This window comes from Mustela nivalis (genome assembly GCF_964662115.1).
Source record: "Mustela nivalis genome assembly, chromosome: 14".
In the NCBI taxonomy this organism is placed as follows: domain Eukaryota; kingdom Metazoa; phylum Chordata; class Mammalia; order Carnivora; family Mustelidae; genus Mustela; species Mustela nivalis.
In genome coordinates, this window is record NC_139033.1 from 86,029,876 (window position 1) to 86,052,520 (window position 22,645).

At 45.1% G+C, this 22,645-nt stretch overlaps 1 long non-coding RNA gene across 1 annotated transcript in view; it reads left to right on the plus strand.

The window, feature by feature from the left end:
• Nucleotides 1-21,234, plus strand: part of LOC309847534 — a 155,930-nt gene extending 134,696 nt beyond the window's left edge. Inside the window, exons 2-3 of the long non-coding RNA XR_014302494.1 lie at nucleotides 12,304-12,499; nucleotides 18,275-21,234. This is a non-coding gene — a long non-coding RNA (uncharacterized lncRNA). The remainder of the gene's footprint in view (nucleotides 1-12,303; nucleotides 12,500-18,274) is intronic.
• Nucleotides 21,235-22,645: the final 1,411 nt, after the last annotated feature.

The following is a 22,645-nucleotide window of genomic DNA, read 5'->3' on the forward strand; positions in this document are numbered from 1 at the left end:
ACTATGAAGCCATCAAAAGAAATATCTTGCCATTTGCGACGACGTGCATGGAACTATAGGGAATTATCCTTATCGAAAGAAGTCGATCGGAGAAAGACAACTATCATATGGTCTCCCTGATATGAGGAAGTGGAGATGCAACGTGGGGGGTTGTGGGGTAGGAAAAGAATAAATGAAACAAGATGTCACAAAATAAACTGAGGGATGCTGGGGGGAAGGTTGTAGGGAGAGGATGGTGGGGTTATGGACACTGGGGAGGGTATGAGCTATGGTGAGTGCTGTGAAGTGTGTAAGCCTGGTGAATAACAGACCTGTACCCCTGGGGCTAAGAATTCATCATAGGTTTATAAGAAAATTAAAAATTTAAAAAAAATCCAAAGGGAACTTTTCAGGAAAAAAAAAAAAATTAAATTAACTGCAAGACTAAAAAAAAATCACAGGGAGAAAGCCATGAGTTCCATGCTTTGCTTTCTCCTCCTCTGGAATTCTGCCTCTCTACTTGGTATTGAAACCGCACTCCTTGGTTGGTGAACTTGGTCTTGGCTGGATTTCTTGTTGATCTTCTGGGGGAGGGGCCTGTTGTAGTGATTCTCAATTGTCTTTGCCCCAGGGGGAATTGCACCGCCCTTACCAGGGGCCAGGCTGAGTAATCCGCTCAGGTTTGCTTTCAGGAGTTTTTGTTCCCTGAGTGCTTTCCGTAGAGTTCCGTTAGACGGGAATACAAATGGCGGCCTCCTGGTCTCCGGCCCGAAGTAGCCGAGAGCCTGTGGCCCCACTCCTCAGTGCGCCCTCAGAGAACAGCGCCCAGTTACTCCCATCTGCCAGACCTCTGGCCGCGCTCTGAGTTCACCGAGCCTGCGATGGTTCAAGGTAACCCTGAGCTGTGAGCTTACTGTCGGCTCTGTCTCTGTAGCCGGCTTTCCTGTTCCAATACCCACAAGCTCTGTGACACTCAGATATCCCTGATCTTTCTGTGACCCTGCAGGACCTGAGGCCACGCTGACCCCACGTGGGCTTCTCCCCGGTTTAGCCTCTGGAGTGATGTCCCTCAGCGGAACAGAATTTTAAAAGTCCTGATTCTGTGCTCCGTTGCTCCGCCGCTTGCCAGGAGCCGGCCCTTCCCCCCAGGGTCTATCTTCCCGTCGCTTTGGATTCACGTCTCTGCCAGTCCTACCTTCAGAAAGTGGTTGTTTTTCTATTTCCAGAATTGCTGTTCTTCTTCTCTTCGATCTGCCGATGGATTTGCAGGTGTTTGCGATCTTAGATAAGCTATCTAGCTGATCTCCTGCTAGCTGAAGTAGTCTCAGCCTGCTACTTCTCCCGCCATCTTGACTCCTCCCCACATCATTAGTTTTTGTTGTAGAGTTCCATGATTCATTTTTTTAAAGAAGATTTTATTTATTTATTTGTCAGAGTGAGCGAAGGCAGACAGAGTGGCAGGCAGAGGCATATGGAGAAGCAGGCTCTAGCTGAGCAAGGAGCCTGATGTGGAACTCCATCCCAGGACACTGGAATCATGACCTGAGCCGAAGGCAGCAGCATAACCAACTGAGCCACCCAGGCGTCCCCCATGATTCATTTATGCATATAACACCCGGTACTCCATGCAATATGTCTCCTTCATAATATGCATCTTTGGGCTCACCCATCCCCCCACCCCCTCCCCTATAAAACCCTCAGATTGATTCCCAGAGTCCATAGTCACTTATGGTTCCTCTTCCCCTCTGATACTCTCCCCTCACCTAATGTCCTCCATATTATTCCTTATGTTCCACAAATAAATGAAACCATATGATAATTGTCTTTCTCTATTTGACTTATTTCACTTTGCATAATCTCCAGTTCCATCCATGTTGATGCAAATGTTGGTTATTTATCCTTTCTGATGGCTGAGTGATATTCCATTGTATATATGGGCCACATCTTCTTTATCCATTCGTCTGTTGAAGGACACCTCAGCTCCTTCCACCATTCAGTGATTGTGGTCATTGCTGCTTTGAAAATTGGGGTGCATGTGTCCATTCTTTTCACTGTATCTTTATCTTTGGGTAAATACCCAGTAGTGCAACTGCTGGGTTATAGGGTAGCTCTATTTTTAACTTTTTCAGGAACCTGTGTACTGTCTTCCAAAGAGGCTGCACCAACTTGCATTTCCAGCAACAGTGTAAGAGGGTTCCCCTTTCCTCACAAGCTCTCCAACATTTGTTGTTTTTATCTTGTCATTTATTGTCATTCTAATTGGTATAAGGTGGTATCTTGATGTGGTTTTGATTTGAATTTCCCTGAGGGCTAATGATGGTGAACATTCTTTCATGTGTCTGTTAACCATTTGCATGTCTTTGAAGAAGTGTCTGTTCGTGTCTTCCCATTTTTTTGACTTGATTTATTTGTGTTTTGGGTATTGAGTTTGAGAAGTTCTTTATAGATCTTGGATACCAGCCCTTTATCTGTTGTGTCATTTTCTTTTTTTTTTTTTAAGTTTTTATTTTTATTTATTTGACAGGCAGAGCATCAGGCAGAGAGAGAGGAAGGGAAGTAGGCTCCCCGCTGGACAGAGAGCACAATGTGGGGCTAGATCCCAGGACCCTGGAATCATGACCTGAGCCGAAGGCAGAGGCTTTAACCCCCTGAGCCACCCAGGTTCCCCCAGTTGTGTCATTTCCAATTATCTTCTCCCATTCCATGGATTATCTCTTAGTTTTATTGACTCTTTCCTTTGCTGTGCAGAAGCTTTTATTTAGATGAAGTCCCAAAGTTTCTTTTTTGTTTTTTGTTTCCCTTGCCTTTGGAGATATGTCATGAAAGATGTGCTGTGGCTGATGTCAAAGAGGTGACCTCTTTGAAAAGACCTCACCTGGGCTTGCCCACAGCCTTCAGTGTTTCCAGGTAGAAACTGAGACCCTGGTTAGGGAGAGTCTGTGTAGTTATTACTCACAGCAGAGGGCTGTTCCATTCCTTTCCTTTCCTTTTCTTTTTCTTTTTTTTTTTTTTTAAGTGTGAAGAAATAATTTTTATTCCTGCCCGTATCAATGACTAGGAATGTGACTAAAACCAGTGTTTCCCAACCAAGGAGAATTTTGCTGCACAGGGACATTTGTCAATGCCTAGAAACTTTTTTTTTCTCATTACATCCTCAACCTTATTTATTCTGTAAGTAACATTTTGTCCTTTTTGACTGCCTTTACCATTTCTCCTCGCCACTGCTTCTGGCAACCCTGTTCTGGTTCTGTGAGCTCCACTTTTATAGATCACTTATGTAAGTGAGACCATGTGATGTTTGCCATTCTCTGACTCTTCTCACTTAGGACAGTGCCCTCCAAGTCCATTCATGTTGTAGCAAATGGCAAGATTTCCTTCCTTCTCGTGGCTGTGCTATATGCCATAAACGTACTATATTTTCTTTACTTGTTTTTCAGCAGATGGGCATGTAAGTTTTTTCCATGTTTTGGCTGACGGGAATGATGCTTCCACTAACTTGGGGGTGTAGAACTTTTGTGTTAGTGATTTCTTTTCCTTTGGGTCCATATACTGAAAAGGGACTGCCAGATCATATGGTAGTTGTATTTTTAATTTTTAATTTTTTTGAGGAATGCACAGAGGTGGTATTGGGCACAGGATGGTAAAAGTGAACTCTGTGAGCAAAAAGGCAAAAAAAAAAAAAAAAAAAAAAAAAACATGTGTGGAGGGATATGCCACAGTTGTTGCTGAGCCTTGAGAAGAGTAGACATCCACCCTATTCCACACATCCCAAACCCTGTTCCAGAACTGCTCCCTACAAGGCCGAACCTGCCTGTTCTTTCATCTCAGACAAAGTCGCTTCTCACCACAGCTCCTCTTCCATAGACATTCCTATATCCTACTGCCAGAAAACTCTGACTCTGCCCTTGAAAAATATCCCAAACCTAGTTTCCACCCACACCACCTATTCTTTCCGTCAACTGCCTGACCTCCTATATCATCCCTTGCCCCCTACAGTGGGTTCAAGGGTTTGAATCTTAAAACTGGGTCACATCATGCCATCCTCTGCCCCAGATGTTCTAGTGCCTTCCAACCTGCCTTTAAGATAAATATATATGCATTTTTTTTAACTTTTTATTTTTTATAAACATATATTTTTATCCCCAGGGGTACAGGTCTGTGAATCACCAGGTTTACACACTTCACAGCACTCACCAAAGCACATACCCTCCCCAATGTCCATAATCCCACCCCCTTCTCCCAAACCCCCTCCCCCCAGCAACCCTCAGTTTGTTTTGTGAGATTAAGAGTCACTTATGGTTTGTCTCCCTCCCAATCCCATCCTGTTTCATTGATTCTTCTCCTACCCACTTAAGCCTCCATGTGGCATCACCACTTCCTCATATCAGGGAGATCATATGATAGTTGTCTTTCTCTGCTTGACTTATTTCGCTAAGCATGATACGCTCTAGTTCCATCCATGTTGTCGCAAATGGCAAGATTTCATTTCTTTTGATGGCTGCATAGTATTCCATTGTGTATATATACCACATCTTCTTGATCCATTCATCTGTGGATGGACATCTAGGTTCTTTCCATAGTTTGGCTATTGTGGACATTGCTGCTATAAACATTCGGGTGCATGTGCCCCTTTGGATCACTACATTTGTATCTTTAGGGTAAATACCCAATAGTGCAATTGCTGGGTCATAGGGCAGTTCTATTTTCAACATTCTGAGGAACCTCCATGCTGTTTTCCAGAGTGGCTGCACCAGCTTGCATTCCCACCAACAGTGTAGGAGGGTTCCCCTTTCTCCACATCCTCGCCAGCATCTGTCATTTCCTGACTTGTTGATTTTAGCCATTCTGACTGGTGTGAGGTGATATCTCATTGTGGTTTTGATTTGTATTTCCCTGATGCCGAGTGATATGGAGCACTTTTTCATGTGTCTGTTGGCCATCTGGATGTCTTCTTTGCAGAAATGTCTGTTCATGTCCTCTGCCCATTTCTTGATTGGATTATTTGTTCTTTGGGTGTTGAGTTTGCTAAGTTCTTTATAGATTCTGGACACTAGTCCTTTATCTGATATGTCATTTGCAAATATCTTCTCCCATTCTGTCAGTTGTCTTTTGATTTTGTTAACTGTTTCCTTTGCTGTGCAAAAGCTTTTGATCTTGATGAAATCCCAATAGTTCATTTTTTCCCTTGCTTCCCTTGCCTTTTGCGTTGTTCCTAGGAAGATGTTGCTGCGGCAGAGGTCGAAGAGGTTGCTGCCTGTGTTCTCCTCAAGGATTTTGATGGATTCCTTTCGCACATTGAGGTCCTTCATCCATTTTGAGTCTATTTTTGTGTGTGGTGTAAGGAAATGGTCCAATTTCATTTTTCTACATGTGGCTGTCCAATTTTCCCAGCACCATTTATTGAAGAGGCTGTCTTTTTTCCATTGGACATTCTTTCCTGCTTTGTCGAAGATTAGTTGACCATAGATTTGAGGGTCTATTTCTGGGCTCTCTATTCTGTTCCATTGATCTATGTGTCTGTTTTTGTGCCAGTACCATGCTGTCTTGATGATGACAGCTTTGTAATAGAGCTTGAAGTCCGGAATTGTGATGCCACCCACGTTGGCTTTCTTTTTCAATATCCCTTTGGCTATTCGAGGTCTTTTCTGGTTCCATATAAATTTTAGCATTATTTGTTCCATTTCTTTGAAAAAGATGGATGGTACTTTGATAGGAATTGCATTAAATGTGTAGATTGCTTTAGGTAGCATAGACATTTTCACAATATTTATTCTTCCAATCCAGGAGCATGGAACATTTTTCCATTTCTTTGTGTCTTCCTCAATTTCTTTCATGAGTACTTTATAGTTTTCTGAGTATAGATTCTGTGTCTCTTTGGTTAGGTTTATTCCTAGGTATCTTATGGTTTTGGATGCAATTGTAAATGGGATTGACTCCTTAATATCTCTTTCTTCTGTCTTGCTGTTGGTGTAGAGAAATGCAACTGATTTCTGTGCATTGATTTTATGCATTTTTAAAAGATTTTATTTATTTACCTGACAGAGAGAATGAGAGCACAAGTAAGGGCAGCAGTAGAAGGATAGGGAGAAGAAAGGTCCCTTGCCTGGATATAGGTTATAGGGCTAGATCCCAGGACCCTGAAATCATGAGCTGAGTAGAAGGCAGACACAACTATCTGAGCCAACCAGGTGCCCCCACCTTTAGGTTATTGCCCAGAGTTCTCCTGGAGGAGCGAGGCTTTCTCTGGGATGACCTCTGCCATCACCGCCCCTTGCCCCATGTCTCCCCTTGCCTTCAGGGCTCAGCCTGTAGGCCCCAGCAGCTCCTCTAGCACCCCGAGCCCACCAGGCAGTGTGGGCTCTGCAGCATTCCCTGCCTGGAATGCCCTGCTCCCTGGCATCCCCAGGCTGATTTTCCTCCCCCGTCCCCCCACACATTCTGGGTTCCATACACTCTCCAGAGTCTATCTTCCTGTCTCCTTATGCTTGCTCTTCCCCTAAAGCAACAGAGCCAGGTGTCTGCCTTTTACCCTCCTTCATTTGCAGATCTGCAGCTATAGGAGATTAGGTGAACTTTGAAATTTTTGTTGTTATTATTATTATTATTATTTGCATTCCAAGAAACCTTGTTTATGTACTTTCTAACTAAATGCCACCTGAACAACTTTCCCCTACTCAGCTCTCCAATGATTTAGGGGTTCCTGGGGAGGGGGGGACTGAGGAGGTTTATGTGTCACTTCCTGGCTCAGATGCTCTATTCCCATAAGTACAAAGAGGCCTCTGCTAAAGCTTCGACTTGCTGCTGCTAAGCAGCTCAGTGCCCATTTATTGAGGACCTCTGCAGAAAGCCTCTTTTGATTCAGTGTCTTCAGCTCCAACCACCTTAAACCAGCCAGGGAACTGGTCATGTGGAAAACTGCAGTAAAGTCTCAGTTAAGGAAATGCTTGGGGGAAGGAGTATTCTAGTTAATATAATTTTTTTTTTTTTTTTTTTTTTTTTTTTTTTTGTTAAATGAGCACCACGAGAGCTTTTATTAGGAGCAGATGTCATGTTGTGAAAGGAAGTTGACAAATTTTGGATGGAGACTTTCTTTTATTTAAACCCTTTGTCTGCCATTTGAAGTCATGTGACCCTGGGCCTGAATTTTCTCATCTATAAAAGGGGGGTGGTAATAGCTCTCTTGTTGTTTGTTCATTACATCAAGTCGGGAAATGTTTGCAAGTCATTCAGCTATAGACTTGGTGGCTACATGGGAGCTTGGTAAAGTGTGCTCCCCCTTCCCTTGTCCTTTGTTTGCATTCTTCTCAGAAATAATTCTTAATACATTGGCATGCAGCATTTTTAAAATCTTCTGTTAACACAGAGCATTGAAGGAGAGGGTACTGTTCCTGTTGGGGTAGCAGTGACTCATTATTGTGGAATATTTATGAAAAATATAGCCAATCATAAAGGATTTCGAATGCTTTTGTATCTCAGACAGTGTGGAACAGCAGAAATAAGCTGCTTTATTCTTTTTGAAATGCCAATTCTTTGCATCTCTCTTATAAAATGAATGTGGGGGGGGGAATTGGTAGCTAAGTCAGCATGGCACATTCAAAATGGCAGATAAAGCATCTCTTATTGCATCACACTTAAAAAATATGTAAAAACCCTCTAAAAAGCAATAAAGGGGTAAGAGACTGAGAAACACAATGACAAAAAACAAACAAACAAATGAACAGAAAACATCAACAGGAATGATTCAGGGACTAGAGGTGAAGCCGTTTCTAGACAACTGCTTTCCGATGGTAGAACAGGGGCTATGGGGGCCCAGGTAGCAGCCTGCGGAAACCTGGAGTGCTCTGGGTCACAGAGGTACTGATAGGAACTGGAGCTGGTGACAGAGGGAAGAGGTAAATGGTTTGTCTCTGGAACAATCTACTTTCTGCCCTGTACTGAATGCAGAATAGACAGCAGCTATTCAGGACAGACAGACGGACACACAGGTAAGGTCCTTCTCCACTGAGAACAAATGGCCCAGAGGGAAAATCTCTGCACTCTGGGATCCAGGTGTCTCCCACGAGACCCAGGTTGCCAGTTGACAACTCGAGTTCTCACACAGGGTCATCCATGTGCCCATGCAAATTTGATTGAGATTTTAGTTCTTAAGAAGAGAGTGCTCTAGCCTCATGGGCTGTCAGGAGCACATTCCCTCCTATTGGAGATCTGCATTCTGAGCACTTGGGTAAATTGTACTGAAACATTACAGCAGTTTCAACAACACCTGTGCAGCCAGGCGGTAGCTTGAGATACTATACACAAGTGCTGGAGTTTCCTCTGTTCCTAAAAATGGATGAGAGGCCCTTTTTCTTTCTTCTCTTCACTATTATTTAGCCTTCCATTGAAGTATTAAACCTACGTTTTAGAGCAGAACCGTCAAGACTGGAATAAATTTGTTATTGGTCTGCCCCATTCCCTGACACAGGCCCCGTGCCTGGCTATGGCACTTTATTTGACAAGCTGCATGCATCAAGCTTTGGTTTAGACACTAAAACTAACTATCTTATAAAACACTGTGCTGTAAATATAAAAATTTAGGAAACTCTCGGTATAATCCTTCTAAAATGTGAATTAAGATATTCCCGATTCAAGTCTGTAAACAGAAAAGTAGCCATCACCCTGAGTAGTGATTTGGTTTCTGAACCCTTAGAATATAAAACACTGAATTCCAAGTCTGTGTGTATGATCGTGATTAATGAAGTTTCCAGAAATAGTTTTTAAAAGGAGTTCAAACACTTTCAGGCTAGATGTGTCTCCTGATATACTCCTCTTTTGCTTAGGGGATTTTTTTTTTCTCATTTAAAGAGCAACAGTATTTTACTGCTGAGCCTGAGAGTCAGATAATAGGAGAAGTGTGCAGTACTGTGGAGATCACGTGTCAAGCCGTGGGTGAGTGTGGGGCAGCAGCTCCACAGGCCACCACGGGGTGGAGGAATGGAAGGAGCACTTTGATCACAAATGGGACACACGTTGAGTGTGATGTTAGTGACAGGGCCTTTGGATCCTAGTAGATCTCAGTTACTGGCGTTTGACCACGAGGAACATGACCTTGACCTTGCTGAGCTATTGCTTCCTTGCCCACAGAACAGAGAGAAGAATATTCACCCAACGGAACAACGAGGAGGCCTTCACCCCATCCATCCCCACAGAAAGGGACATTCTTGCCCTCTGGACTCCCTTTCAACGCTCTCATTCTACAAGTGTCTGACTCCCTAAGGCTTGGGGCAGGAAATACTTCCCCATTTATAGGGTGATTGGGACTGGTGACCACATGTGCTCTGTAGTAAGAGACATGGCTTCAAACTTTTTGAACAGGAAACCTTTCTTTTTTTTTTTTTTCTTTTCAGCTTTGGGTTGACTTATATTTTGATATTCTAGTAATCTTCACTGCTCATCCCCTTGCCTTGTTAAATGAGCTGTCCACTGTCAGGCAGCACAAATAATTATACAGACCCCCTCACAGAGACAGGCTTTTTAAGGGCAATTTCATTAACAATTACTATATGTTAGTGCACAGGAGACTGTCAGTGAAAAAGACCTTTTTTTTTAAAAATTTTATGTTTAAACCTGTGCATCTTCAGAGCAGGTATTTTATTCTAAGAACTTGGAGTACAAAGATCACTAGCAATTTTGTAAATCTTCAAAACAGCTCCATAAAAGAGATACTGTCATCTCAGTGTACACTTATGAAATCAAGACTTGATAAGGTAAGGCTGAGTAATATGTTCAAGTCTCAGAGCCAGGGAGAGGAGTATCTGGCATGCAGGAACTACTCATTGAAGACTGGACAAACCATCAGGAGAGCATGGAAAGGGAGATAGGATCCAGTTCCAGAGGCATCAGCTTGCTGAGCAGAGGCTTTGGCCAGGGCATCTGACTTCTCCCAGAGTTCCGAGGTCCAGGCCTAGAACACATGCTAGCAATCCACAGGTCCAGGCATATCATCTTCCATCTCTGAAAGGGAGTGGGGGGTGCCCTCTGAGCGGTCCTGACGGCTCCTGTGGAGATCGGAGTCTGCCATGGGCACCCTCCTATACCCACTGTGCTTCTGCCCACAGCATGTGTCCTGGGGTACTTGGTCCCCAGTTTCCTGGTCAGTTCACGGGGATGCTGTTGGCGCATCTGCTCTGCAGGATCCCTTGCTGCTCAGGATCTTGGGGAAGGGTGAGGAGAGAGTAATGTGAACTCTACATGGAAGTGTCCCATTTGCAGTGGGCCACATTGCTCTCTTCCTGGTATAAACACCATTTTCTAAATTTAGCAGTGGTCTGGAAGTGCAACTGTGTTGCATTTTGAGTACTCAGATTTTACAAACCAACATCTGCAGCACTGTTTGGGATAAGATTTCTGTTTATGACACTACATCCCCCCCAAATGGAAAGGCTCCCAGTTCCATGTATAGTAACAATTAATTTTTGATGAGTGACAATCTTAAGCTCTTCCCTTGATAAGATAATGCTCTTTGTTGCATAGTTTATATACGGTAAATGGCTTGTTAAATATAGACATGTAAATATATATATTGATCTGGCCTTTCAATGTTGCCATTGGATAATTTACTGCTTTCTTTTAATTTTGACAATGAAACTATAGCAGCATAGGAAGTGGTTACTCTTCATGAAACCACATCATGTAATTGCTCTTATGAGATCTTACATGACTTGGTTATGCTTTTCCCTTAAATTGATTCTTTTAAATTTCCTAATTTGATGAAAAGTGGCAGAAAACATAATTAAGGCAAAGAACAGAATCTGAGAACATATCCTCTTGAAATATTCTGTGATATTAACTTTATTTATTAAGTCTTACATCTGATACTTCTTATACCTACATAGCACCTGAAGTCAAGGCAGTAGGATGTGCGTCTCACCATGAATCCTGTTGAGACGTGTTTTATTTAAATTAATTTCATCTGTAGGGATACTGAGGTACAGAACCAGCCTAGACATTCCTGTGCGTTTCCCATGGACCCACAGCAAGTATACACATGCCTGCCGTGGCTCAGGACCTCGTTGTCTCATGTGCTTTGGTGGAGTTTCTGTGCACAGCCTGTCATGTCTACCAGTTAGCCTCTCCAGTGATTTAGAAGGGCTGGAGAAGTGCCAAGGAGGCTGTGTCCCCTGTTGCTATTCAGGCTTGTGTGACTAGGGGAACTGCCCAGGGAAGAAGCCTGGCGCCTCCCCAGTCAGGGCTCATCCCATTGCAGTAAGGTACCAGGGGAACAGTTCATGAGGCATAATCACCCAGGGTCCACGTGCTGAGCACAGCTATGGGATGGGTGAGCAACAGAGGTCCTCGTGCTCTCAGACTGAGGACAGCCCCTTCATTTACAACCCAAGTTCTGCCCCTGTGGGTATGTCCTTTGCCCCTGCATCTTCCCTCCCAAATCCAGCCTACTCTCCATCAGCTGGGCCAGTTGGGTGGCACGGAGCTCTGGTCTCACTAACCGAGGCCTGGGTTTTCACTTATCATTAGGATGAGGAAGGCACACGTAACCACAATCTGAAGCTCCCATCCTCCTGGTCCAAATGTTGGCCTTGCTCTGAATGCCATTAGCTCCTAGGGACAGGCACTGTCCTGCAGCCCTTCCTCATCACCTGCTGGACTCACATTTATCTCAGGGGCCATGGCAGCCTTTCCCATGTCCAGAGTTGAATGCCACTCGTGTCTCCTCAGTCTCCACCCACATGAATCTTGGGTGCTTAATTAAGAGCACCCATCTTCCAGTGCTGTAGACACCCACTTAGGCCAGTGATGTCCAGCGCCCTCAGCAGGAGATGGTTGGAAAGATGGGATGCCTTCTTGCGGTTAGTTGTAATCATAGTCATTCTAGCCATTGAGGGCTGGCCGTGTGCTGGGCACTAGGAGATTTGTGTACACTCATACGGTTGATCTCCCTGACATCTTGGGGTTGCAATGACTACTTCCTGCAAAATGTGTCTCATTTCCTGGTGGACCTTCCCCGAGCCTCGAGTACCAGAGTCAGGCTCTGCAGTATAGCAAGGACCTTCCTCCCAATCCCTACCTGCCCCCAGGTCGGTCACGGTCACGGCTGGAATTCCTTTCAGTCCAGACCAGAGCACAGTCCTGCACCAGCTCAGGAGGAACAGAACAGTCTGCAGCCTGGCATCAGGACTTCAGTCCTGCTCTTCCTCTTGCTGCTTCTCTCTGTCCATTTCTTCATAGACATGAGAAAAATAACACCGTATGGGGTTGTTGAAAGTACTCCTAGACGGAAAAATGCCACAATTATTTATAATCCCAATTATTTCCACTCCCATACAGGGGTCCCTCTTCCCACCCTTCGGTGTGGTGCAAGGATGCCGTGTCCATGAGCAGGCTCCAGAACCCCGATACATGATGCTGTCAGGCTGGGGCTTGTGCATTCAGAAGCTGCATCTGCAGGACTTGGGGATCTTCCAGTGCTTTGCCAGTAATGAAGGAAGGGAGATCCAGACCTGCACCTACCTACACACCACCAGTGAGTACCGCCCCTCAGCAAAGCCGGACCACCTGGGCTGGGCCCTTAGACAGAGCTCCCCAACATTTGTGGGTCTGACTCCCTTGGAAAATGGTAGCATCTGTTCAGCAACAGACAGAGTACAGGGGCCAGCAGTGACCCTCTGTGGAGAGCCACCTCTCCGGCTGACAGGACCCCATGTGCTCAGCCCCTGGGCAGCAAATACACCTTGCTGTCCTCATGCTCTGGGGCCTGACCTACTCACAGGCGAGACTTGAGCCCTCCTCTCTACTGAGAAGTGGTGGCGGGGGTGGGGGATCTCCATTTTTCTCGACTCAACTGGAAGGACTGTCCAGTGAACAGCTTATTCCTAAACTTTTCTTTAGATCTTTCCTCCATTTTTTATATTCATTTTCTTTTTTTTTTTTAAAGATTATTTATTTATTTGACAGAGAGAAATCACAAGTAGTCGGAGAGGCAGGCAGAGAGAGAGGGAAGCAGGCTCCCTGCTGAGCAGAGAGCCCGATGTGGGACTCAATCCCAGGACCCTGAGACCATGAACTGAGCCGAAGGCAGCGGCTTAACCCACTGAGCCACCCAGGCGCCCCTATATTCATTTTCTATTTTAGTTTTATTGAACAATTTTAGGTCTTCTGTAAGTTTCTTTTGTTATCCCATTAGGAGAAAGTCTTTGGCACTCTTTCTTTGAAAAATAAAATGAAGGTATGGGTATTCACTGTATCTGCAGGTTTTCTTCATCTCACGGTTCTAATATTGCTCTTCTAAAATGAAGTAGAACGTAGTGGTTACGGAATTATACCTTTCACATTTGCCCTTCTGGAAACAAAATGCTGATATATCCTCAGGTGTCAGAGCCATCTGAGAAAGCAAATTATGTCCATAGGCAGGTGGCTCTTGTCTGTCAGAACTTCAGAATTTAAGGATTCCATGCTAATATTTTGGTAAAGTAGGGGTCACTTTCTTGAATCTTGCCCAAATTTAGCCTCTGTTTTGGAGCAGAGGAAGCCAGTATCACTTCAAAATGTGGTGATAATAATGGGTACTTAAGCTGGAAACTGAGTTTCGATCTATTAGAATTATTTAAAGTGCATTTTATGCTAACTGGGCAACTGTGTGGCACAAATAAACAAAATTTTTTTTCTTTTCTCTTCTTTTAAATTTAAATTTAATTCCAGTATAGATAACACACTGTAACATTAGTTCATTCATTCAACATTTACTCGGCCTCTGGGTCTTTATGGCGCTCAGGTCTCTCAGGCTTGGGGACAGAATTCTGAGGAAAACATGTGAGCAGAGATCCTGAAGTGCAGAGATGGACAGTGGAGGAGGGGATAATTTAGCCAGGGATGAGGGCTATGAAACAAGGGAACAGGCCTGACCTGGGGTGACCAGGAAGGGCTCCCTGACCCTCCATCTTGGGCCCCTAGCTGCCATTTTGCCATTCAGGGTGTCCCCTTCTAGCAGGCCCTAGGGCCTTCTCTTTGGTGGCTTTTGATCAGTGAGGGGGAGAGAACTCAAAAACCACTCTTACTAGAATCACACACTGAGTGAGAATCAGGAAGCTCTGAGGGGCAGAGAGACTGTGCACAACACCCTCCAGAAGCAAGTGCTCAAGTAGTTTGCTCTCCCTCCAGAAGTGGCTGTGATTTTCTAATAATCAACAAAACACTCCACTCCCCAGAAAAAAAGCTCTCTGGTCATGTGTCACATTGGTCATTTCTTAGGCCTCATTCTAGACTGAGAGTAGCATGATCTGAAGTTGAGCAAAAGAACTGCATATTTTCCCAGCTGCCTGAAAGACATACTTTCAAGATTTTGAGTTAGATCCAGTGTGGCCCACTCAAGGCCACAAGACAAGGTGTGCAGAGACACAGTAGTTTCTCTGGGGCCACAGGATGGACACTCCCGTTGTGCAATAGGAGCCTGTTCACCTACAGCCTTGGGGCCAGTCCATCAAAACTCAAGGTCCAGAAGGGCCACTCTGCAAGTCTTGTCCCCAGAAAGCTGTGCACTCCCCATGTCTCCTCTCAGAGCCTGGATGCCTGGATCCTCAACCTCTAACCCAGCTTTTGTCTCAAGATCTCTCTTCTCTCCTGACCATTATGCAGATGTCATGATATTTTGTGTAGTCCCTGGGACACTTTCAAATGAGCTGCCCTTGGGGTTCCAGCCCTGGAAAATCAGTGTCACAAAGGTAGCCCAGAAATTTTGAACACACGTGTCTCCTACATGCCTTCCTCTCTTACGTGCCACTGCTACCCAGTGCAAGCCGTGCATTCCCACCACTGCCCCCAAACCGCCCCCAGCCTCCCCCTTCCCCACAGTAGGTCATTCCCCTTCTTACCCCTCCTGCCTAAGAAGACTCCTCTCCCACTCCACTCACCCATATCCCTCTAGTTATGTGACCATCTCCTCCACAAGGTGACCCTCATTGCAGCCCTACCCTGCATTCCCATCCAACATTATTTTCAGAACCACCCTGTGGCTCCTGATCTGAGGGGCCTCACCTTGTCCCAGTCTGTGTACAGACCTCATGCCCCTTCTTGGCTTGTCAGTTCTGGGAGAGAAGGGCAGTGGCAGTCTCTCCCTCAAGGTCAATGGAAAGAGGCACAAAAAGGAGAAGAGAAATTTCCTACCTTAGAGAAGGTAGGCAGATGCAGAATCAAATAGGATGCAGTGGGGTTCCTGCTCCTATAGAACTTCAAGCTGTTTGGTGAACTGAAAAATATGTCAATTGCAATAGAAATCAACAAGTAGAAGTGATCTGCTCTGCCCAAGAATTACTCAAAGGTGAGAGGGATGCTGAGCCTCAGAGGCTGACTTTCTCATTGGCCTGACCCTCCAGTCAATGGGGCATCACATATGACTGCACACAGTTCACATAATGGCTTGACTCAAGGAGCTTCTGGAGGTTTAATGCTCCCAGGAGGGCTCCCAGGGTTGTTTTGGGGCCAAAGAATGTGGGAGGGGGTCCTAGCGGAAGCAGGGAGCAGCTCATCATATGACCCTGTATAATGACAGCAAGCAGGACTATTGGGAGGATCCCAGGTCATGGCTCAATGGGAGAGCAAGTGTCAGTTGGGATGAAGCTTGTCTGTGGTAATAAGGGCTTGGTGTTATGGCCATTCTTCAGGTACAGTAGTTCAAACATAATGACTACATAGATGCATGTGAGGGTGGACATGGGAGTGGAGATAGAAGTGTAACCACTGACCGAAAGAAGGACAAGCAAACCAACACTGTGTCTTTGGTGGGATGAATGGTTCATGACTCACTGTCAACCTCAAGAGATCCTTCCTCTGAAATGTGTCACTGGACTTGCCTCCTGCTCAACATAACATCCTCTTAGGAATTCCCAGTGCATCATGTCCATCATCTTTTTCCTTCCAGGCTCTCCAGGTTGCTGCATCTGCTTCCAAGCCTTAGGGATGCATCATATCTCTCCTCCCAACTTGGCTCAGGCCTGTGTGTGGCAGTGTTCTACATGAACAACAGCCTAAAAAAACAATTATCCCTGTCAACCTTCCCAGTTAGTGTTTGTCTTGTTGGAAAGCCTCGTACTTTAAGGAAAGTTCTTTACAGTGCAACTCTGACCCCCTGGAGTCAGTGGCACCCCACAGATGAAGAGCACCATTCCTCACTTAAAACATGAGGCACAGTTCATGGCCTCCAGGCCACATGTGACTTTGACCAACTAACTAGCATTTGGAGCTTCCCACTACCACAACAGAGTTGATGATTGCCTAGAAGAACTCACAGAAGTCAGTTAAGTGCCATACTGAGGACTCCCATCTTATTTTAAAGGATAAAATCAGGTCCAGATATATGAAGAGAGGTAAAGACAAGGTATGGGAGAGTCCCAACACAAAGCTTCCATTGTCATCGGGAGACATCATCATCCCAGCACAAATATGTCTGGCTGGCTACTCACCAGGGAGCTCAACGGAGCTTGAAGTCCAGGGTTTTACTGGAGTGTAATTATCACTGGCCACATGACTGAGCTTGGTCCCCAGGTCCCACACCTCCCTTCCATTTTTTTTTTAAATTTATTTTTTCAGTATTCCAAGTTCCATTGTTTATGCACCACACACAGTGCTCCATGCAATAAATGCCTTCCTTAATAACCCACCACCAGGCTCACTCAACACCCACCCCTTCCCCTCAAAAACACTCAGTTTGTTTTGCAGAGTCCACAGTCTCTCATGGTTGATCTTCCCCTCTAATTTACTCCAAATCATTTTTCCTCTCCTTTTCCCAATATACTCCATGTTACTCCTATGCTCAACAAGTAAATGAGACCATATAATAATTGATTCTCTCTGCTTATTTCACTCAACATAATCTCCTCTAGTCCCATCCATGATGATACAAGAGTTGAGTATTCATCCTTTCTGATGGACGCATGATACTCCATTGTATATATGGACCTTATCTTCTTTATACATTCATCTATTGAAGGTCATCTTGACTCTCTCCACAGTTTGGTGACTGTGGCCAATGCTGCTATGAACACTGGGGTACAGATGGCCCTTCTTTCACTACATCTGTATTTTGGGGGTAAATACCCAGTAGTGCAATTGCAGGGTCATAAGCTATCTCAATTTTTACTTTCTTTATTTTTTTAATTTATTTTTTATTTATTTTCAGCATAACAGTACTTCATTATTTTTGCACCACACCCCAGTGCTCCATGCAATCTGTGCCCTCTCTAATACCCACCACCTGGTACCCCAACCTCCCACCGCCCCCGCCACTTCAAACCCCTCAGATTGTTTTTCAGAGTCCATAGTCTTTCATGATTAACCTCCCCTTCTAATTTCCCCCAATGTCCACACTGTTTTCCAAAGTGGCTGCATCAACTTGCATTCCCACCAACAGTATATGAGGGTTCCCCTTTTTTCATACCCTCTCTAACACTTGTTTTTTACTGTCTTGTTAATTTTGGCCATTGTAACTGGTGTAAGGTGGTATCTCAATGTGGTATTTGAATCTCCCTAATGGCTAATGATTATTAACATTTTTTCCTGTGTCTGTTAGCCATTTGTATGTCTTCTTTGCAGAAGTGTCTGTTCATGTTTTCTATCCATTTTTTTGACATTATTAACTTCTTTGTTGAGTGTTGAGTTTGAGGAGTTCTTTTATAGATCTTGGATATCAGCCCTTTGTCTATAGTGTCGTTTGTGAATATCTTCTCCCATTCCATGGGTTGCCTCTTTGTTTTGTTAAGATTTCCTGTGCTGTGCAGAAGCTTTTGATCTCGATGAATTCCCCAAATTTCATTTTTGCTTTTGTTTCCTTTGCCTTTGAAGACATCTCTTGAAAGAAAGTGCTGTGGCTGATATCAAAGAGGTTACTGCCTATGTTCTCCTCTAGGATTTTGCTAGATTCCTGCCTCATAATGAGGTCTTTATTCATTTTGAATTTATCTTTGTTTGTGGTGTAAGATAATGATCAAGTTTCATTCTTCAATACATAGCTGTCCAATTTTCTCAGCACCATTAATTAAAGAGTATATCTTGTTTCCACTGGATTTTTCCCCACTTTGTCGAAGGTTATTTGACCATAGAGTTTTGGGGGTCCCTCTTTCTCCAGCACTCTGTGGTTTGGATGGGGCTGATTTGACCTAGTATGGGACTCATTCTGGAGTCACAGGCATTGGGGAAGAGGTGGTCATGTGATCAACCTGAGCCAAGGACAATGAGGCCAGACTCATTTTGTTGGAACTACAAGGGAAATACACACTATTTTCTCTGTTTGATTTCTGCCACTGCATAGGAAGGGCCTACCCAAGAATGAAAGCATCACATGAGCGTCTGGAACAAACCATGCCTGAAGTCACCACACCTCTAGACTCCTCAGTTATGTCAAGATTTTATTTTGTATTTGACCCAGTCTGAAGTGGGTTTCTGTCACTTGCACAAAGAGTTCTGACGTCTGAAGTGACCTACCTAAACCTAACTGAGCCAGACCAGCTCTCCGAGTCTGGCTGTTTGGAAAGTAGCTGATGTTTCAGAGCATCCCCTTGCATGGAAATTTGGTGGAAGAGGAGCTGTTTTGGCTGAAAGAAGAGAGAGGAGTAAGACCTGTCACTGTTGGGGAAATCAAGGACTTCTGATGGGAGTTTTGTTCATCCTCACAGAGAACAGAGTGGAGGAGTATCTGCATTTTAACCCCCTCAGGACACCCTGGGGACACTCAGGAAAACTCAAAAACACAAGAAGGAGGCATGGCTAATGTGCTCCAGTTACACACATGGAGCCATTAATCATGAAAATCACCCTCATTGTGCCCTCAGGTTGATGTGGCCCAGGCTTGCTCAGTTTACCTAAGAACAACATCACACAGAAAGTGGACTTGGTCCTTGGAAAGATGATGAGCTCCCTGTAACTATAGGTGTGTAAGCAGATGCCATGAGAGGGGATACTAGGTCAGAACAGCTTTTTCAATTGTCCCTGGACTACAGCCCAAGAATCACTTGGAATTTCTCCAACATGCAGATTCCTGGGCCCTGCACAGACCTATTGGATCAGGAACCCTATGGAAGTTGTCTTGGAAGCAGTGTCACCTCTTCCTGATGATTCTGGTACACATAAACAGGAGAGGCTCTCTGACGGCAGGAGTGCTTCTCACACTGAAAAGTGTGCACACAAGCTTAGGATCACGTTAAATGCAGATTCTGCTTCTGGTCCATGTACGGAAAGCCAGGACTTATATGAATGCAAAAATGCTCTCACCTCTTAAGCTCCTATGACTGAAGACTGGACCACCCATTGGGCCAGAAGCCCGACATGGAAAAAGGGGTTCCATTTTCCACAGCCAGGCCAGTCTCATTATTGCACTGAGCAGCCCTGAAGACACATGAGACATGGGCCAGGAAATAGATGACCTGGGGATCAAACTTTATCCAATAAAATAAGAAGCATCACTTACTGAACATTGTCAGGTGCTGGGTACCACATGCTATCCATGTTAGACCAGTATCTGATTTGTCCTTATAATAGCTATGCAAAGCAAGCATTTGTATCCCCATTTTGCAGAGGAGCAAACTGAGACACATGCGGTTGGCAGCTAGTAGTATTCCTAGTTTCTGCATTCCAGGAGCATGATAGGACTGTGAGTCCTGGCCTGTTGTGGGTGGGGTCAATGAGGCATGAACAGAGTGACTATGTGCTTCATTCAGGGTGGAGCATTTACATTGGTATCCAGGCATCCAAGAGACATCTTTCCCTCTGTCATTCTGGGAATATTCAAGATGGTGTGGCCCCATCAGCCAGGCCTTTTAATGTGGAGCAAGCGGAGCCCCCAACTGACCCACAATAGACACGCAGTATGCATGATAAATCAACCTTTGTCCCACTGAGTGATTGAGATTTCAGATTGTTACCAAAACATAACATTGGTTAACCTGACTGATACATGGAAGGAAGCAAAGATACCTAGGACTTCATGAAGCTAGCTTTTAACACAGACCTCAATGATTCCATAGCTTGTGTTCCTCCTCTGAATTGAGTGCTGGACAAGAAATGCGCATCTACAAATCTTTGGGAAATCCTTCCATACCCTCCAACCACAGATTAAGCCATACCTCTCATGGTTGAAGCCATTGGATGAGCTACCATTGACCAAGCCACTCACCAAGTGAACAGGACAAGCAGGAGGATTTCTGGGTCTAGGGTGCTATAGAGGCAGGTGGTTGTTCATGGAGACAGCCATCAGTTCCTGGGGGACTGTGGTTGACAGGAGGGTTGGAGCAAGAGCCCCAGTTAAGCCTATGTGGGTCACAAAAACCTCATCCCAAAGCAAGCAGGTCATGCATAGGCCAGTATGGGGACAAGGAAAGACCCTGAATTAGACAGTCAGAGACAGAAACCCCAATCATTATCTGACCCAGACCTTTGAGCCCACCTAATCCAGTGAAAACCCCACCACGATTTGGGGCCCTGAGCAGAGAGGCAGAGCTGATGACAGCTGAAGAGAGAGGAAGAAGTGGCGGGGGGAGGAGAGAGATAACCAAGAGCCAAGAAAACAGACCCAGTCCCAGAGCAGGAGACCAAGCTTCACTATGTTGTCATTCAAGTGTCCTTACAGGAGGGCTGACAAGAAGGAAGAGGAGCCTTCCAGGGGATTCTGGGGAAGGCTGATGGCCCTGAGTCCCCAGAGATAGACATTCTGGAAGAGTCTCTAGTAGAGAGACAGAAGGGAGCCTAACTCACCAGATGAGGAAGGGCTCCCATGGGCAAGGGACCCAGAGGAGTTCCTGCTGATGAGCCCACCTGCACTGTCCATCATCATGAGCCATACAGCTGTTCCATCAATGGGTCTCAAACGGGTGGGGGTCAGATTCACATGGGCTCCCAGGAAACTCAGAGTTTCCCTCCCTGCCTTCTCTTCCAGCTCCATGGAAATCGCCATGTCTCCACAACTGCATGACAAACACAACAATGACTCACACATAATTTCTATAGTTAATTTCCTGGCCTCTTGGGAAGTTCCAGACAGTAGCAAAGATTTTATTTTCTCTAGGACAGGACTTGGTAGGCAATTTTTCTGTCAAGGGCCAGACAGTAAATATTCTAGGGTTTGTGCCCATTTGGCCACAATCATAACCACTCAACTTTGCCATTATCATGCAAAAATAGCCTTCCACAAGATGCAAACACATGAGCATGGCTACGTTACAATGAAACATTATTTATGATAAATAATAAATAAAACATTATTTATGGATACTGAAATCTGAGTATCATGTCATTTCTCACAGGTCACAAATATTACACTTCTTTTGACTTTTTTTTCTATCATTACAAAACTTTAAAAAACATTCTTAGCTCATGGGTCTTACTGAATGAGGTTGGCTTTGGCCTGACAGCCCTAGTTTGCCAAGCGCTAACCTAGGAGACAGAGAAGGGTGCACATCTGCCCCACAGGTCATGCACCCTCAAGGATGACTGGTACACCTAGCCTCTTCCCTCAGGCTGTAAGGCCAGGGAATTTGTAGACCAGGGCCACATGTCATCTGAGCTCAGTAGTGGATAGGGCCCAGCCCTACCCAGGATAATGCAGAAAGCTCCTCCCCAAGAAGCTTCCCTGATGAGCTGCCCAAGAAAGCAGGGGGCCTCTGTAAAATGTTCTAAAAAAGCATCCCCAGGTCACTGCAAATACCAGGGAAGGATTGATCAGTTTCAGCAAGGTGTGGCCAGTATGCCTCAGCCCCAGCCCCAAACACACCACCAGCATCACCAATGGACCCCTTTGCTATGGATCTCACAACACTCGAAGCTACATCTTGTCATGTGGAGGCTGGAAAGCTTGAGGGCACACATTTCTATCACCTTGGGGACCAAGACTCAAATGACAACATAGCAGAGGTGGCCAGCACCCATCCCCAGGGGTGGGAGAAGCCCAGAAGTTACTGAGGGGCTGCTGCTTCAGGCCCGGCCTGGGGAAGACAGCATCTCATCTGGATGGCACTCACCAGCATGGACCAACTGGCAGGATCTGCCGTCCAGGTGGGGCTTGCAGAGTCAGGGTCTGCGCTCCTTAGGCGGTCTGGAGAAACTGACCAGCTCTGCACAGCTCCATGTACTTTGATGGCTTTGAGGAGCAAAGAATGCTGTTGTTTATAAAATGCCCTATTACATGTTGGCTGCTGTGCAGGCATGGAATTGCTTTATCATCCTTAATGACCCTGTCGGGGATCTATCTCTTCTCCCATTCTGCTGCAGAGGAAACTGAACCTGAGAAGGACAACAGAACTTAACCACCCAAAGCCCTAGCAGGTGGTAATTGGCCTTACAGCTCTTTCTGACAAAGGCCCCACTTCTCTTTCTGCTAAAAACAGCTATAACTTACTGAGAGCAAGAATTATTACTATCCCCTTTTACAGACTTGGAACTGAGGCACAGATGTAAGTATCATGTCCATGACCAACCAGAGAACAAAGAGTGGAGCTGGGACTCTGACCCAGGTCATCGGACCCTATTCATACTCTCCTGACTGATATCCCCCCACATCATCCATGCTCTATCTAGACCAGCAGTTCTCAACTGGGGCAATTATATCCCCTCAGGGACATTTGGTGATGTCTGGAGACATTATTTGTGGTCTACACCAGAGAATTTGCTGGATGCTACTGGCATCTATCCA